Here is a 17,753-nt window from a genome sequence, read left to right on the forward strand (position 1 = left end):
CAACCAAGTGTGTAATTTCCAGACTAAAGCCTCAATACGAGGTTTAAGTTAGCTTTCTTTCTTAACATACAGGCAACCAATCATTGCTGAACGGACACACAAAATGACTACATAAAAGGAGCATCCAATATTTATCTAGTAAACTTTCTGACAACAGGTACACACAGCTCATTTTACCTATGCTTATCACAGCAACCCTGAAAACACCATCCATAGAGTCAAATGGACTGCAGAACCAAAGTTTCAAGCACTGCTAACTGAAGTAAAGGCAAACTGTTTACAGCAGTCTGACACTGCAATGGGACTGCATTCTAGTAAAACACAAAAATGAAAACTAAACAGTTACTGGCACTCAGAAGTGACCAACGTATGTACCTTTTACCAAACTTCTCATGCAACCTCCCCTCTCACTTAAAAAAGAATAAAATCACCCAATGACCTAATCATCCTGCAGGAAGGTTTGCCCAAATAAATAGCAGGTGCCAAAATAATGAACTGACACTAAGCCAAAAAATGCATTATTGTACACTTTGAAAAGTCATCTGTCCCAGGGAATGCTCCCACCAAGAGTTGACCGGCTTGTTCTGGATTTGGAAACTTATGTTTATCAAACGTTAGGTCACTGTTCACATATGTCCACCTTTGTGAGAAAGTTCTTCTATATTGCACAGTTTATAAACAAAAAAGATTGTGTCTAGACCCAGGAATGTCACTGAATATAATGCCTCCTGGCATGCAACTATCCAGACACATGTAGCAACTAAATACACCCAGAGACATCCAACTAAAAAGGATACAAGGCCTAAACACTATATCCTTCATGGACCAACTTAAAAGCAGTGTCACTGTACTCTGTATCCTACAGACTGCTAAGGGATGACCTGTATCTGGTATACAAGGCACCCTCCGATTCAGTATTGATGGATTCACTGCACTTTAGCAAGTCAAATGGCATAACAAATATTCATTATTGGGACCCAAACCTTTTCTGCAACATAAAAAACAAATAAAAAGCTCATGTAGCGTGACACCAGGGAAAATGCTTCGGAAAAACAGCCATCAATGTAGAAAAACTTTGAGAAATGGTTCGACCACTTATAAAAAACAAATTTAATGTAAAACATTGCAGAACATACACATGCAATAAAACATAAGTAGAACACACAGCTTATTCTGAGCAAATTTGTGGACTGGCAACAGTCAACAAGTTTTCTGGTTTTATAAATCCAATAAAATTTTGTAAAACAACAATCCACTAAGCTCTCTGATTCAGTAAAACGTGAAACGTGCCAGTACACATGTTCTCTGGTTAAGCACTTTCGTCCTTTCTGCATTGTTGGACTTCATTAGAACCATCTTTCCATCTTGGAATTCATTTAACTAGTACAATCTACTCAAATGAATAAAATACATTTCTTATAATTGACGTAAAGTGAATTAGAGAGACAACAACATAAACATACAGGATAAAACATGATTTACTAAATAAACATCTTGCATTCAAGTAAGAGAGTGTGTGTTGTTAATTGATTTTACAATGTTATAAAATGTTTAGTCATTTAAGATGTACATTAAGTATACCATTTGCACATTCATTCAGTCTTATAGTTCACTCTAATTTTGAGTGCCGGGATAACAGAAATATGTTCATTTAGTCCAGGAGGGCTGGATACTTTTAGTCTTAACTGCCAAACTAATTCTCTGTATTCTAATATAGTTCCCCCAAGAACCTCCTCGGTCACTGTGAGGGACGATTTCCAGGATAGTAAACATAAATTTCTTAAAATCATTACTTTCCAAATTATGTTTGTACAAGGAACAGTTTGTTTTATTCTCATTAAATCATAGTTATGTTCACAGAAATTGTCACACATGGAGCAGACAGCAATATATACGACACCTTTCACCAAATGGAATAGGTCAATTCAAGCACAAGAAGGGAAACTGGCTAGGCTTAAAATGGTCCAGCTTACTCATCCCATGGTTGATATCTCTACGACAGTGGTCAGCCCACTACATTCCCCTTTCCTCTGTAGGGCCACATAAGTGAAAAACCCAAACCACCTCTGACTGCTCCTCTAAGTCAGCTCTCACCACAGTAATGGGGAACAAACAGGTTGGTAAACCGAGTGAGGTTCTGTTGCTCATCAGTCAGTAAACCCAGAGAGGTTCTGTTGCTAAGCAAGCAGAGGGAACAAAAGCAGAGAAAAACACAGGTGGCTACAATATGAGCCATTAACCACTTTTTATGGATATGGAGCCCAGAAATGGAATACTATATAAACTTTTTTTAAACACATTTTTAAAACAGTTGCAAGTCACACCTGTCCCTATGGTGATGGAAATGAAGACTGACCCTAGTTAACACATCAGCAGGTGATCCATGAATGTGCCCCTTCCCAGAAGCAGGCTAGAAAAGACTGCATATGTCACAGCTAGGGGGAAAAAAAAGTGCACACACTAAAAGGCAGAAAAAAATAAAGACATGCATTCAGTTTATTTCCTTGCATGCAAGGACAAGGATACATACAACAATCATCAGATATAACAATTACAGGTCTCCAGCATGTCCAGGCAAAAAAGTACACACCCCTGTTGGTCATGGATACATTCCATATCTGATAGAGCACAAAGCAGAGATTAATTCCATGGCCTAATCTTAGCTGAATGGATCATCCCATGTGAAAACAAGAGAATTAGCACCCAAAAAGATGCACAGGCCACTGGGAACAAAACAGGATGGTCTCATACATGTCAAACAGAACACTTCACTGACCCTCTTCAACCACAACCTTGATGAGTGAATGCAAAACCACAAATTTGCCCCTCACTTCCTAATCTTAGCTGAATGGATCATCCCATGTGAAAACAAGAGAATTAGCACCCAAAAAGATGCACAGGCCACTGGGAACAAAACAGGATGGTCTCATACATGTCAAACAGAACACTTTGCTGACCCTCTTCAACCACAACCTTGACGAGTGAATGCAAAACCACAAATTTGCCCCTCACTGACAAGGGTAACAGGTGCTGACAGATTTCTTTTTTGGGGATAAACTCTTGGCTAGGCTTGTAAGGGCCCTAAGGCCATTAGCCTAGTAACCTCCTATGATCTATAATCCCAATACGAATAGGCACCGCAGCAAACCACCAAAAAGCAGCCTCACATTCCAAGTAAAGGCCCTTCAGTTCATAAAAAGGATGAACTGCAGTGTTTAGCAGCAGCCTAAAACAGCCAAGCTATTTAGCTGAATGCTGTGAAGATCTCATCTGACATGGACTTTTGTCTTTCGAGGACAGTTACCACTGTTTAGCTACCATTTGGAGGGCACATACAAGAGAGCAATCTCCATCTATATTCCAGTACCACCCAAGTCTTCTGAGGTCATAAAGCTCTAGCACTTGCCTGCATTCATGCACTTCAATGGACTTTGGGCATACATATGCTAGTGTGAATTAAAAGCATTGAAAAGAGCCACACACTAATTCCCTTAAAACTTTGAAATGGCTGCTCAAAGTAAGGGAGCAGGTCATATTAAGTAGGGAAACAGTACCAAGTTCAAAGAAGATGGTCTTTAGTAATTTTCCAGCATTTCACACTTGGGAAGTGTTCACTCAGTGTTAGAGAACATAAATGTCTACAGGGTGACTACCAAAGTCTTTTCATATAACAGGTCTTTCCACTGTAAAACATCTTTCCCTTAGAACCATCTGAAAAATTACTAGTTCTTTTTAAAATCTTCAACATCCACTTCACAATTACTGCATCTGCTTTTTACAGTTGTAACTTACCAACCAATTTCTGACAGCTCTCCTTAGTTTTCTTACAAAGTATCAAAATTAGTTACTTCAATCCTCAGTGATTCGCCTGAAAACCATAAATTTATGAGAAACAGACTAAAACATTAGGCAAAACTATGGATATTCAGTGAAAATATGGACAGGAGGCATGAGACTTGCACAGCCAAAATAACCATATATTTAAATTAGCGATTAAAAGACCAAAGAACAATACTACAGTGATGATAATAAAATTTCAACCATTCCCTGCTAGAGTTAAGAAAATTCAGGGCATCTCCACAATTCTACTTTTCTCCCAACCTTTACTGATCACTGCCCCATTACATTCCTCATAAATAACCCAGGGGCGAATGTAAAACCCTCCTAAATTACCTTTAGAGCCATGCCAAATCAGCTAAAAGCTCCCAAAAATCTACAAACCCAAATAACCAAAACAGACTATTTTTGTTCTATCCCAGAACTTCTGATAGAAACATTCCCTTTTCACTTCCTTAAACATTTCTGGCACGGAGCCAAATTGAGAATGATCCTCCCAAATAAATGCAGTTTAGGATACTTATCCTACACATATGATCTTTCACCTTCTGACTTCCTCAAAGAATTCTCAAGCATACGCACATCCTTACCCAATCACACAAAGGTAGCCTACTCCCAAGGTTTAATTTTACAGTTTTATTCTCAAAAAATCATCTTGAAGCAAATGTTACGCCTATCATGAACGGAGTCCTATGGGCTCATCACCTGCACCTGACAATACTTGCCCTTGTTTCTTATACCACTCCAAATATTTTATCACCACCCCTCTTAAGCACATTTGTAACCATTAATACTATGCTGGAAAATCTTGTCAAACCAAATACCAAAAGAAGTCAATTGCTCTTCTTGCAGTCCCCAACCCCCCCCCCCATCTCCACTCTATTTCCCCATGGTAAAATTACTGGTGAAAAAAATTTCCATATGCAAAGACACTGGGATCAGCACTGGTGCCACTACGCGGTTCAAAGGCATGATATCCAACCAACCATTCACTCCAGGCAAGACAGAACCTTGTCATTCCAAAAGTTCCCTCATTCACTTTGCAGTCCCACAGAGTTCCATTCTAACACCTCTTCTGTTCACAAATCTTCAATCTTCATCAACAATCTTCCATTAGATCTACCCTATTCACAGCTGCTACTTTAAACAGACAATTTTGTCATCTACAGGTCCAATTCCTCTACAACTGAAACAACTTCAAAAGTACATTCATCAGCTACAACACTGGCTAAACTCCAAAGAAGCTACTGCTCAAAGAAAAAAGATCCATATTATTTGGCATTATTATACACCCCCCCCCAATCCTTTCAAGAACATTGTTATTCAAGGACATGAAACCAGTCTCTCCTTTAGATGTCTGGGGATCCAGCTAGACTGATCACTAAACTTCCAGGAACACACAAAAAGAGTTAACTGATCAAACATTCTGGGTTAGTTTCTCTCAAATCCAACAAGAACGGTTATAAGAAAAGACATCCTTCTTGTTCAACTTAAGTATTGTCTCCCCTTAAATGCATCTGCCCCTGTCAAAAAGCCTGCCACAGACCCGCTCCAATAAAATGTGTTTAATCTTATCAAACTCACCACAGAATGAACTCTACTGCCTTTATTCTTTCAAAGACTAAATGACTTAAAAGTAAATACCAAGTCAAATCTTCGTATCCACCTTATCTCAGGCTGTACTCTAGCCACTGCTTCTCTGAACTGGCCCCAAAACCAATGCAATCACTTCCTCCTGACTTAACTGATCATGCAAACTACTCCTTGCTCAGACTATTGATTAAGCACCACTTACTAAACTAAAACAGATGAAATGCAACTGTCCATTTTACGGACATGTCACCTAAACCGATATTTCCAGCTGCACACTACCCTTACCTCCCACATACCTGAGCCACCTGCTTAACTCACTCATTCTGTGACGCAGCTTACCAAGCCATTACTGCACTATTCCACACACATAATCTAGTCTCCTCTCATCTTACTGGTCTCCTGGTCTCTATTAGCTTTCCTAACACCATATCTCTAGCACTTCTACTTCAATGTAATCCTCAAATTTTCTACTCCACTTATGTAACTATACATATATTTGGTTTGTTACATTGTCAAATGTTTATACTTACTCATAAAAGTCAGCTACTGTCATTCAAAATATTGCACACTATGTTGTTACATTAGGAGGTAACCTGGGCGGAGCCAGTAATTAATCACTGTTCGATGTTTTACCGCGGTAAACAAATCCTACAGCCGCTCTCTGAATCCCTACATGCCATATTATAATAATCACTTTTGTTATTTTTCCCAGGCTGAACCTGGAATGGAGAGTTACCTGATAAATGTTCGATCCTTGTTAAAGGACTACGCAAAGACAATGCTACAAAACATGAAACCAGACAGTGCCACCTACTGGTAGCTCAACAACTGTTACACTTGGGAGATGCATCTACTGATTACGTCACACATCTCACTCAGCTCTGGATGCCCTGAAGATTGAGTACAAATGTAGAACAGCAGAAATCTGCAAATTTAACACTACTTATTACTTGGCATTAAGTAAATGGCACAAATCAACCAACAACTGAAACCAAGCCTGGATGACACTGCTGTTAAACACGATAAACAATACTTTTTCAAACCATGCTGTCAAAAAAATATTACACAAAAGGTAAATTGCTGTGGATACAAGTGCAATACAGGTGCCATTATACATTGGCAGAGCTCTTCTCCCCAGCTCACCACTAAAAACAACATAGCTTGATCAAGCTGCACCTACCCGATTAAAACCCTTAAACATCTGTTAAAACACTAATAATGCAAACACAGGGATGGTACATGTCATACCGTGTCTGATGTTTTGCCTCTGTAATTATTTCATTCTACTAAAATGTGGTAAACCCCAATGTACTACAACTAACGCACGCATCACAGTTACTCAAGATAAAAGGATAAGCTGTCGGGGAAAGGGACAGAATCAAAAGGAGTTGCTCCAGGACAACTCTATGTTGAAAGAAACCACACACCATTGCAAAAATCCAAATAGATAACCTAGACGACGACAACATGCAGATTTCACAGAAAAGCTACTGGGAACCAACCTTTCAAATACTGCTAGGTAGGAATGCTATCTGCTGGACCACTGTGCCACCTTATTCTCAAATCAATATTTAAAGAAAGTACATTTGTGAAAGCTGTACTTACCGCAACAACAGATGTTTGAATGATCACTACTATAGTTGCCTTAGCTAACTATATTTGGGAGGTGAAAGAAGGGCCATGGTGTGATGTGAAAGACTTGGTTCTGTCAAGATAGTACCACAGTGGTCTGTAGACATCCAAGGTATGAAGTACTCTCTCACTCATGTTTAGGTTCAGGAAAGAAAAACAATCAGGGAGACGCATAGTTTGATTAAAGTAAACCCGGACACCACTTAAAAGGAGGATTAGTTCTCAAAGAAACCTTGTCCTTGCAAAAGTCAAAGCAATCAATTCAACTGTTTCCCATGTTAAGAAACTCAAGCTAGCCAGATTAGCTGGTTCAAAAAGAACAAGTGTTGAGTTTCTCCAACACAAAATTAAGACTACAAGGGGGGCCCATGTGTTTACTTGAGGCTTCTTATGCAAAACCCTCTTCAAGAACATTTTGACATATGACTGCCTTGAAAGAGGAGGATCCACGGGCAGACATGCTAAAATGGCAGATATATGAACCTTGATACATGAATAAGAAAGGCCATAGAATAGTAACTCACACAAATAATGTTAAGCCAGAGAACAATTAGCTCTGAATGAGTGTTGGTTATGGTGTTTGAACCAACTAGGAAAACCTTTTCCACTTGCTAATGTACGATTTTCTAGCAGCAGGCTTTTTTGCTTCCATTAGTACCTGCTGCATACCCTCAGAAAACAGATGCCTAAAAGGAAGCAAGACCCCATCATCCAGACAGTCAACTGAAGATAACTGATGTTGGGGTGTATCCCATTCTTGTGCAAGTAGATCATTCTATGAGGAAACGTAGTAATTGCACCGGCTATTTCCAAAAGAAGGGAGAACCACTGTGGCCTAGGCCAGAAGGGAGTTACCGCAAATACCTTGGGGGATTCCTTCTGAATTTTCAGAAATACCCTGGACATTAGTGGAAAAGGTGAAAAAGCATACAGGGATATTCCTGTACAAAGAAAAAAAATTGACAGAATCTGCATTGGTCCTGCTCAGTTTCTATGCCACATAATTTTGTTCTGACAGACTGTAGGATGCCTATAGAGTGAGATGGTGCTGTGAAGCTGTACCCCAAGATAACATGGCTAGCCTGCAAAGGGGGCATGGCCTGGTTCTCCCTTGCTAGTTTACGTATCACCTGTAGAGGTACCGGGACCAAGGATGATTCAGAGAACTGAATACCTTCACCAGGACAAGTATCTCCTTGATATTTATGTGCTTGCTCCTGTACTTGCTGCCCCACAACTCCAGCACTTTCCTCTCTCTTGAAACTTCTCCCAAGCAAAGTCTGAAGCATCTGCTGTTACTACTTTGTAGCAAGGAGGGAGAAGAGGAGACCTTGATTTTAAGAAATATGCAGCTGTTCTAACCAAATTATCTTTTTTTCATGCAGTGCTGTTGCTTACTCTTGAAAGCATCCTGCTTAACTGCATAAAAGTTAAGAGTACTATACCAAACACTAAAAACTGCTAAACATGAGACAGCTTAGGTCTAAGCCTTCACTTCACTAGCCAGCAGTAAGGTACAATTCTAGTCTACTAAATGTCCATTATAACTCAGCCACTGCCCCCCCCCCCACACTTAACTTCACAACTCCACCCACAATCTCTTTTCCCTATTTCTGCACATGGGGTCTGGGGTGTAACCTCAAGACAGGCAATCATCTACTGCCAGGGGGCTAACCCTGCCTGCCAAAAATAAAAATTGGATCCGAAACAGGAGGCTACATTTAAAATGAAGAACAAGCAAGCCATCACCTAGGACTCAACAACTCTTTGATCAACTACCAGAAATTTACCAGCAACCACATTACAGAACAGCATGTTTACTTGTTCAAGTGTCATACCTCTTTCAGTACATTTTAGTCCAGGCATGTAAAATATCTGCAACTGTGGGACAGCTGTGTGGAAATGGAAGACATAACACTCTCATATTAATACTCTTGTCCACTGAGTTAATAATATGTATTGAAGTCTCTGAAGGGAGTGTATCTGTTTTTGAGACATGCACAGCTCCCCATAAATTAGGTCACAGACACTGGAGACTAATTTATTCACCACTTGAAGTCCTTGTGTCATTCTTATAGTACACAACAAAAATGCTGTCTACACCCATCCACATTAACTGCCAAGATACAAGTGAGTGATACATTGCTGACAAGGACATGTAGATCTCCAAGTATGGACTACCACAAGCTAACCTTTGCAAGAAACCCACCACCATAAAAATGAGGGCAACAAATGAACCACTTAAAAGTCCTTCAATCGAAGGCTGAAATACAGTGTATGGAACAGTACTTTGCATTCACAAAAAATAATTAAATTCTGTTATACAGTTCTACAGTGCAACATGTAGTTAAAAAGACATGTCATACCATATGAAACATGCTAAAACTAGAAGAGTCAGAACAGACTAGAACAGGCTATGCCACAAAGAAAGACACACAGGAGATAGGAATGCTGCTTGGTATGGAAACAGCACAGTCAGCTCACTCTCCTTCCTCATTCCAATGATGCTAACAATGAGAAGCAGGCCATCAACTTTCTATCCCAAAAATTGAACTAGGTACTCAAGTAAGAGATCAGTCCTAACTGAAGTACTTCAAATAGATTAGACATGTATCTCTCTCTGGATATATATCTATCTCTCTCTGGATATATATCTGTAATCCAACATCACTATGTTAGCTTATCACGCTAAACTGTCCCTCAAAGTAAATGAGGTAATAGAAGAAAATTGCTCAGGGAGACAAAAGGGGCCGCAAGCCAATTCCACCATTTTACAATGCTCTGAAGAAACAAATTACATCAGTTTCTGAAACCACACTAAACAAATATGCCCCCTTGTGGAAAAATCCACTAAGCAAATAGATTGTAAAGCTACCTCAGAAAACTACTGCTTTACTATTAAAAAAAGTGCATCATTAAGAGAAACCAGAGTACCATACCAACTTTTTGAGTCCTTTCCAATATCCAGAAGTCTGAAAGATATCAACAGATTTACAAGGTAAGCAGTACAACAGGCTTCATGATGTACATTGTGCCAACAATCAGAAAGACAGTTTTCAAATGCAAGCTTACAGTATTAAATTCTTCCAAGCCGTCTTTCAACATTAACTGGGTTAAAAAAAAAAAAAACACCACTCAAGAGTGTGTAAACACCTCGAGCACACATGAACATTCCAAGCTTGGGTTAAACCCTTTAAATTACAATCTACTCATTATAAAGGACACTGAATAAAACAGTAACACACTTAGCAGCTTTGAATTCCAAACTGTACAATACCAATGCAAGTGCTTTGTATATGGAACTTCACACAAAAACTGAAAAGTAATTCAGTAATGTAAAGTTTGTGAAGTAAAACAGTACCATACAGCATTAAATAATTTACGAGTCAGTCTCACAATTCCCCCTTTAAAGTACCAATTTTCCACAAAATGGGATGACGAAAATCCCATGTAATGTCTTGCTTGCCTCACATCCCTGTCAGCAGCGGTCCACCACCTTAACCTTCCCTGCCAAAGGCAGCATGGCATCCTTTGCCGAAATACACAGTGTATACTTTTACTGATAGGTCCTGCTGCTAAATTAGCAATATACTGGCTGTTTCTACAACAATTAGTAACTCTACTGTACAGTCCATAAAAATCTATGAATATGTAAATATGGAACAGATCTCCACTGAAGGGTCATGCCAAGTCAGACCTGACAATCAACAGATTTTAACTAACACAAGAAACAAGAACTATTACAACTGAAATTGCAAGCAATACCAAAAAAATATGTCAGTGCATGCCAAATAAGTGGTTTTTAAAAACTGTTACCTACTTGTACTACCACCATGTGCTACAGGATGTTAGTGGCAAGCAAGTTTCCTTTTATCATTAGGCCAACCATATCTGTTATGAAAATCCTAGCAATGGAATTAAGTTTACTTAACCATTACTGTTTGGGAATCAATCCTGTTACTGGCTAACTGGAGTTTTAATACAGCAGTATTAAATGTATATGGCAGATTTTTGTTTTATATACACACCTAATATGTCCCAGGTTTATCAATCAATCAACTCCACTACTCATGGACTAGTCTAACATTTTGTCCATTTAGAGCAAGTCCATCAGCAGTATATATATATATATATATATATATATATATATATATATATATATTTTGTTGAACATTGCCCATTTCGCCTTTGGCACAGGTCTTGTATGAAGAGTGTCTCTAAACCAGTCTGGATTCACCTGGTTTAACTTGGCTTTGGATGATTAAAAAGATGACCACATTGTAAAACCAACAACTCACACTGCAGAAATCTTTCTGAAACACTTTTAATGCAAGTTATCATAAAATACACAGCAAAACATAATAAACCCCCTTAACGTTTTACAATTTATGATTGAGAGAACAAATAACTTAACATGCTAAACAGCTACCAGAATAAATTTCAAACATCTGACTCATATTGTTGACCAATGGAAGTACTATTTTAACTTTCTGCTAGCCTCTACACCCTGCACTCTTGTAAGGTTACACACATTTCCTAGCCATGCCATTGCCTTTCTGTTTGTGGCCTGTACTTGCACTTGCATGCTGCATAATTGGATATGTTGCACTGTGGGCGTGAGGTGTTTAATGGTCTGTAGTACTACGTTTTAGTTTCTATTGCCTTCATATGAGGGCGGCATCATAAATTGGAGGGGTGAGGGTGCATTCAGGCAGTTATTCTGCCGTGCCTTGCTTGTATTGCTATAAAATGGTATCACTGACAACAGATTTTCCCAATGGCGCATGATGACCTGACATGAGTTGGGGGTACGGGGCTCCATTCTGATGTTAACATAATGAAGGGGCCAAGGCAACAGTGAAATACGCAAACATAAATTCATAAACTACTCCAAGAACATAAAAGAACTTAAATACTTGCACAAAATAAGGACTTGGTAGACCCTTTCAACAACTGATCTAGTAACCTCTGACTTACATAAATGCATTACAGCAACCTACACTGAGTTCAGATGGACAAAAAATGAGATGGGGAGCAAATGTACTTAATATAAGCCAGACCACAGAAACACTACGTAGAATTCTGAATTCATCTCAGACTTTGGAGTCTTACCGCTAAAGTAAAACGACCACACACAATTATGTATTTAAATTACAACTTCATTTCCTTGGTTGGTTTTCGGGTCATCCTTAGAAAATATAATTCACCATCGATTCTTATTACCACCTGGGATTTTAAACCTCCTGTAATAAAACAGTTCTGACAGCAGTGAGTCGCTTACCATTTCGCTGTAGTTATGAACTTGTTGGTCATTCAGAATGTGGTTGTGATAATACACAAGTACCAAAAATAGAGAAACACAGCCCATATTTAACTTCTGCAACTGAACATTTTCAGATATTCGCTCTCTCATTACGTCTAATAATCAAACTAAACTCACTCGGGTCCTTACTACTGATATAGAAGTAATTACAGTTCTAGGCAACCACCACACAAAAACAGATACAAATAAAGCATTATTTTTTTTTTATATATACACAAAGAACACACGCTTTCCAAATACTTATTAGCACGAGCCTTTTAGTTACAGGACAAAAACTGTACAACCTGTAAAACAATCTGAAAAGACTGCAAAACATCGCAAAAAACTAGAAATTAAAAACGGCATGCACTTCAAGTCAGTGATGTATGTACCTTCCTAAGCCTACATCAAGCAACTTGCTGCATGAATGGAAAAAAGGATGCAATAAAAAGCAAGACACGCATTGCTGTCACTAGAATAAAGGAACAGCAAAGCCAGCTCATATTCTAATGTAAGTGTACATGCAGCTTTGCCACCTGGAAATTGCACCTCCTGGCAGTCATTTTAAGAGCAAGCAGCTTAAAAATAAACAGATCTCAAAACACTAGAGGTGATTGCTGTATATATAGAAAAAAAAAACAATGCCACTCAAAATATTAAGGCCAAAATGCTGCAACAATGCCACTCAAAATATTAAGGCCAAAATGCTGCAACAATGTCAGTTATTTAAGAAAACACCTATACATATACACACACTTGTCAGTGTCAATAATGCAAAATAAATGAAATAAAACCATTTAAAAATTGAGAAACAATTTTGACTAAGCATGTACTACTGGACAAAACAAGTCACTTTTGAGGAACCAACTATTTCTGTACAATAAGAAACCTTTAATACCCCCCTGATCCTTGCACCATAGTAAAAAAATCCTGCAAAACAACATCTACATTTTACGTCAACAATAACCCAGCATTTTACTCACATAACTTACAATTCTTTACCAAATGGAAAATCTGCACCACAAGGGTGCATTTTAGACTTGGAAAAATTGAATAAGCGAAGTGCCAAGTTAATCTTGGTGCATTCCACTTCTTCACAGATCAGCAAAAGTTCTCCACATGAGCAAGAAATCAATACAAGAAAATGCAGTTGAACGACTTATGCGTGCTAGCAGCTGGAAGTTATAGTAACTGCACAGTAGTGAGGCAACTAAAACTAGTACTGTACAGCAGACAGACAAAGTGAGCTAACCACCTAACTTTACTCAGGACCACTGCTAGTTGGTCACGAGAGCCTGCTAGTATCATGACTACACAGATATTGAGCTTTGTCTTGACTGGCAAGTTTCACTTTCTATCTAGTTAACTTAAGAAAAACAACTTTCAATAGTGGCTGCATTATGTGACCCAGCTTTTCATCTTAAAGGTGAGCACAAACATATAATGCATACATATGCATCATGCGCATAATCATCACTTCAGATTCCTACAAATAATGACAAGGTCATGCATAAGCACTTGATACAGTAAATGAAAGGGGGAAAATGGAATACACAAAAAAAACCCCACTTTGCACAACCTTGGTTTTAATCCACTCATCAGAACCGAAAAACACCTACAACCAGTCTCCTCAAAAAACACCAACATTTCTTAAATAGCTATGTATACAGAGTAAAACAATGACGGCAGAAATTCACTCAATACTCCTACAACTGTATTACATGTATGACAATTAAGTATTATCAGCAAGCATGAGGATGTCTACAGGCCAGAACAGAATTACTGGAGTAAGGGACTGTAAACTGCAGTGCTAAGCAACAATGTATCCTAATGTTCAAGTGAACACAGGTGATGGGATACAGTCTACTGAACCAGCACAGATTTTACAATTACTCAAGTTTTTGGACTAACACGAGTCTTTCAAGTAACCCTCAAGAGACACCACACTCTTCCCCAAATCCTCCATCAAGGCAAACAGCTACTCGCATCAAAACTACATCATGGTGGTTTGAATGCCTTTTACTTATACAATGTCTGACACTGATTTCAGTCACCTTTCTTAACTTATTCCAATGTTCACATATAAACAATGCATCTTTTATCACAACTTCCAGTAATAAAGCATCATTTTCTTCACCAAGGACAAATGCACTTCTACTAAAAGTCTGTACTAGCAAAGTACCTCATATGAGTCTGAATGTGTTTTACATCCTAGTCTCATGAAAGAGGAAATAGTTACCCTGTGTTTGTGCCCCCAACCATCATCTCTGTGCTTTAAACTGTACTGGCTTCCCCACCTTGCCAGATGACAGCTATACACACCATGTTAGCCAAGTGGCAAATCTTCTTCTTAAGTCGATAGGAGGCGCTGTAAAACAAATCTCAGACATGCTAACAGCCCTTCCCCCATCGCAGCCTTACACTACTCAACAAGAAGGGCGCCCCCTTGCAGCCGACATACAAACTACATTTAAAGCACAGGCTGCAGTGCATTTTGGGTGGGGGCTGATATGCCACAAACACGCATGAATGGTGTTTTAACCTCCACCCATTTCATGCAAACACCGTCTGGCATCTATACCCTGTAAACTATATTTTGTTGACACAGCAGTATAAGTAATCCGTGTGACCCAATCCATGGAGATCACTGCAGCAGACATGCCACTAAAAAAAGAAAAGGAAAAAAAAAAAAAAAAGAAAAAAGGTCGGATCTTACTAAAAATAACCACCACTGTTTATGCATTATAAGAAGCACTACCATTCAAATAAAAGCAGCAGATTATGCTTATGATATATATTATATAAAAAAGACATGGTAAACCGTTTTTGGCTAAAGGTGTAGTAGCTGTGCAATTACGATCAGAACTCACTACTGATATGCCGAAACAGAACAGACTCATTTCAAGCAGCTATAAATCGCAATACACATTACTTAAAGATGTTGACCAAAGCGAAGGATGTGCCCATCATTCACTAATCCACTGAAACCTGCAGCATTTCACGATCGGACACAGCTGATAATACCTGCAATACACAGCCAAGCATGCATCATTCAGCTACTTGCATTATCATCTCAACCTACATTTAACTCGGACACCGGCCTGCAGCTGATCGGTTTCTTGCATAGCGAACCCAGTTAGCAATCTCTACTAAAAAGCACGTTGCATTACAAAGCGCGGCGCAGCATCATTTTTGACAGCTGTCTTAACTGACAAATTGAAAAGGAACGCTGTTTGGTCATCAAGCCTAAGCTGATCGCTACGACCCGCTTGTTCTATGTTGCTGTCAAGGCCATAGAAGCCGGCAGTGAAGCTAAGAAATCATGCAGATAGCTTGTAGAAATATATTCCTAGGCAACACGAACAATTCACAACACCACTAACAACATTAAAATGATCCTACCTCAAAAAACTAGGGTGCTCACACAGTTGTGGAGACATTACTTTTCACAATCCTGGAGGAAAAAAAAGCGGCAGTTAGCACTGTGGCATCCTACCTGGGCTTCGCTTGTTAAACAGCTCCTGCACAATACCGGTCTGCAGCAAGATCCAATAAGTCCGGCAGGTAATGATCCGTTTGACAGCAGAGGTGTCAGGATGATGCAGCCCAACGTTTGCAACACCGGGGTAAGAACTGCATTCCAAATTCCGGACTGACAAAGGCGCGCGCAGGCACACTGATTGATACAGAAGAGGAAAGGGGAAAACGTGTCTACAGACCGGCGCAATACACCGAGGAGTACAGGAAGGGAGATGGGTAATCTCCAGGAGAACTGAAGAGCCCAAGCCGCATTGGAAACAAAGGGCGGCCCTCACTGTAATTCTCTCTGTCTTCTCTCTCTCCTCCGCCTCACAGACAGATCGACGAAGTGCCGCTTTTTACCATCGGGGAAATCGAAAGGACCGAAAGAGGGAGCTCGTTCAAATTTGCCTCATCAAAAAGACATCTGGTGATTCAGGGTCAGATACAATACTGTCCCTTTCAACTTACTAAATAGGTCCAGTGCGTATAAAACATACGGAGTAAATAACATTACATTACAGAGTATCCTAATTTCCAGTTAAAAACAATACCCTCAACTAAAACCTCCCCTTGCCAAAATGGCGTCCGAAAAGAACGGAACTTACGTCAGTACTTTATTAGCATAAGGGACTTATTGTCCAACAGAGTGCAGACTTGAGGTAGATTTTAAGGTAAAGTATCTTAGTTCATTTGTTTGTGATTTTGACTGCTACTTTTAAAAGTACATCAGAAGGAAACATAGGGTACTTCCCACCAGAATGGATAAAGTCATAAATTACATAATCTAATAGGGTGTGTTCTCACGAGATTTGCTGTTGCTCAAAATATAATAATGTTCTCTAACTCCACCAGGGGGCGTAATTCAATAATAGCAGAACTTTGGCGCTGCGCATTTGCTACCAGTGGAAATGGCGCCTTCTTCTGGCTAAGCCGCGGAGGTATACTAGACCGCGAAGCTCGTCTTACAGAGCTCAGTAGTCAGGTGGTTGTGTGAGCTATTCCTCCGTTAATGATATCAGCACTTTTTTATAGAGTTATCATAAATGTAAGCATTGTTTTCATAGTTATTAGTACATAAGGACTCATAACTGGAGAGGAGTTAAGAGCAGTAGTGTGTTCACCTTTGTTGAAAGACAACTTTGCATAACATGGGTCATTTTGAAGACTCACTTATGGACCCAAGGTGTCAAATGTATTACATTATCGCATATGGCCCTGATGAAGATCCATATTGACTAGTTGAAGCTAGTTAGGGGTGATAGTCTTGCAATGATGGCCAAGTAGGTACTATTAAGTTCTGGGAGAGAAGTAAAATAGTATTGTTTCAAAGTTTAGTTTTAAACCAGCTGAACAATACTTCTGAACCTTTTAATTAAGGTTCCTATTTACATATGGATGTAATTAATGACAAGATGATTTCTGAAAGCCATGCACAAATTTATTTGTATTCTGAAAAGTATTGTTTTAAAAGGCAGATGTCATAAATTTCAGAAGTTTTAAGATCATATCTATTCTGGTGCAATTATGTATTATGCAGGTACAGTGTATAGTACTATATAACTGATTATTATAATAGCTAAAGTAGAATTAGGTAGAGGAGTTTTAGATATATGATGCTAAGACATTTTAATTCATAATTAGAAATTGAATAAAATTTGTTGTACACAGGCTCTTTTACAAGGATTGCATTCTCACTCTGCAATAATAGAACCATGTTGGTTGATTTTTTTTGCATTATATTCAGAAGTGCCATCCTAAATTTGAAGAAAAAAATCATGCATTTCTTAGATAATCCATCTCATCAGCCATTTCAGAACACACACACAAACACATACATATATATATATATATATATATATATATATAT

General features: G+C 38.9%; 1 protein-coding gene across 1 annotated transcript in view; it reads right to left on the reverse strand.

The window, feature by feature from the left end:
- Positions 1–16,485, reverse strand: part of LOC122816881 (activity dependent neuroprotector homeobox) — a gene marked incomplete in the record, with an annotated part of 782,566 nt that extends 766,081 nt beyond the window's left edge. The window contains 1 exon segment of the mRNA XM_044089956.1: positions 15,861–16,485.
- Positions 16,486–17,753: the final 1,268 nt, after the last annotated feature.

The sequence above is a fragment of the Protopterus annectens genome, chromosome 12.part0 (assembly GCF_019279795.1).
Source record: "Protopterus annectens isolate FY-2018-M chromosome 12.part0, PAN1.0, whole genome shotgun sequence".
Classification (NCBI taxonomy): domain Eukaryota; kingdom Metazoa; phylum Chordata; order Ceratodontiformes; family Protopteridae; genus Protopterus; species Protopterus annectens.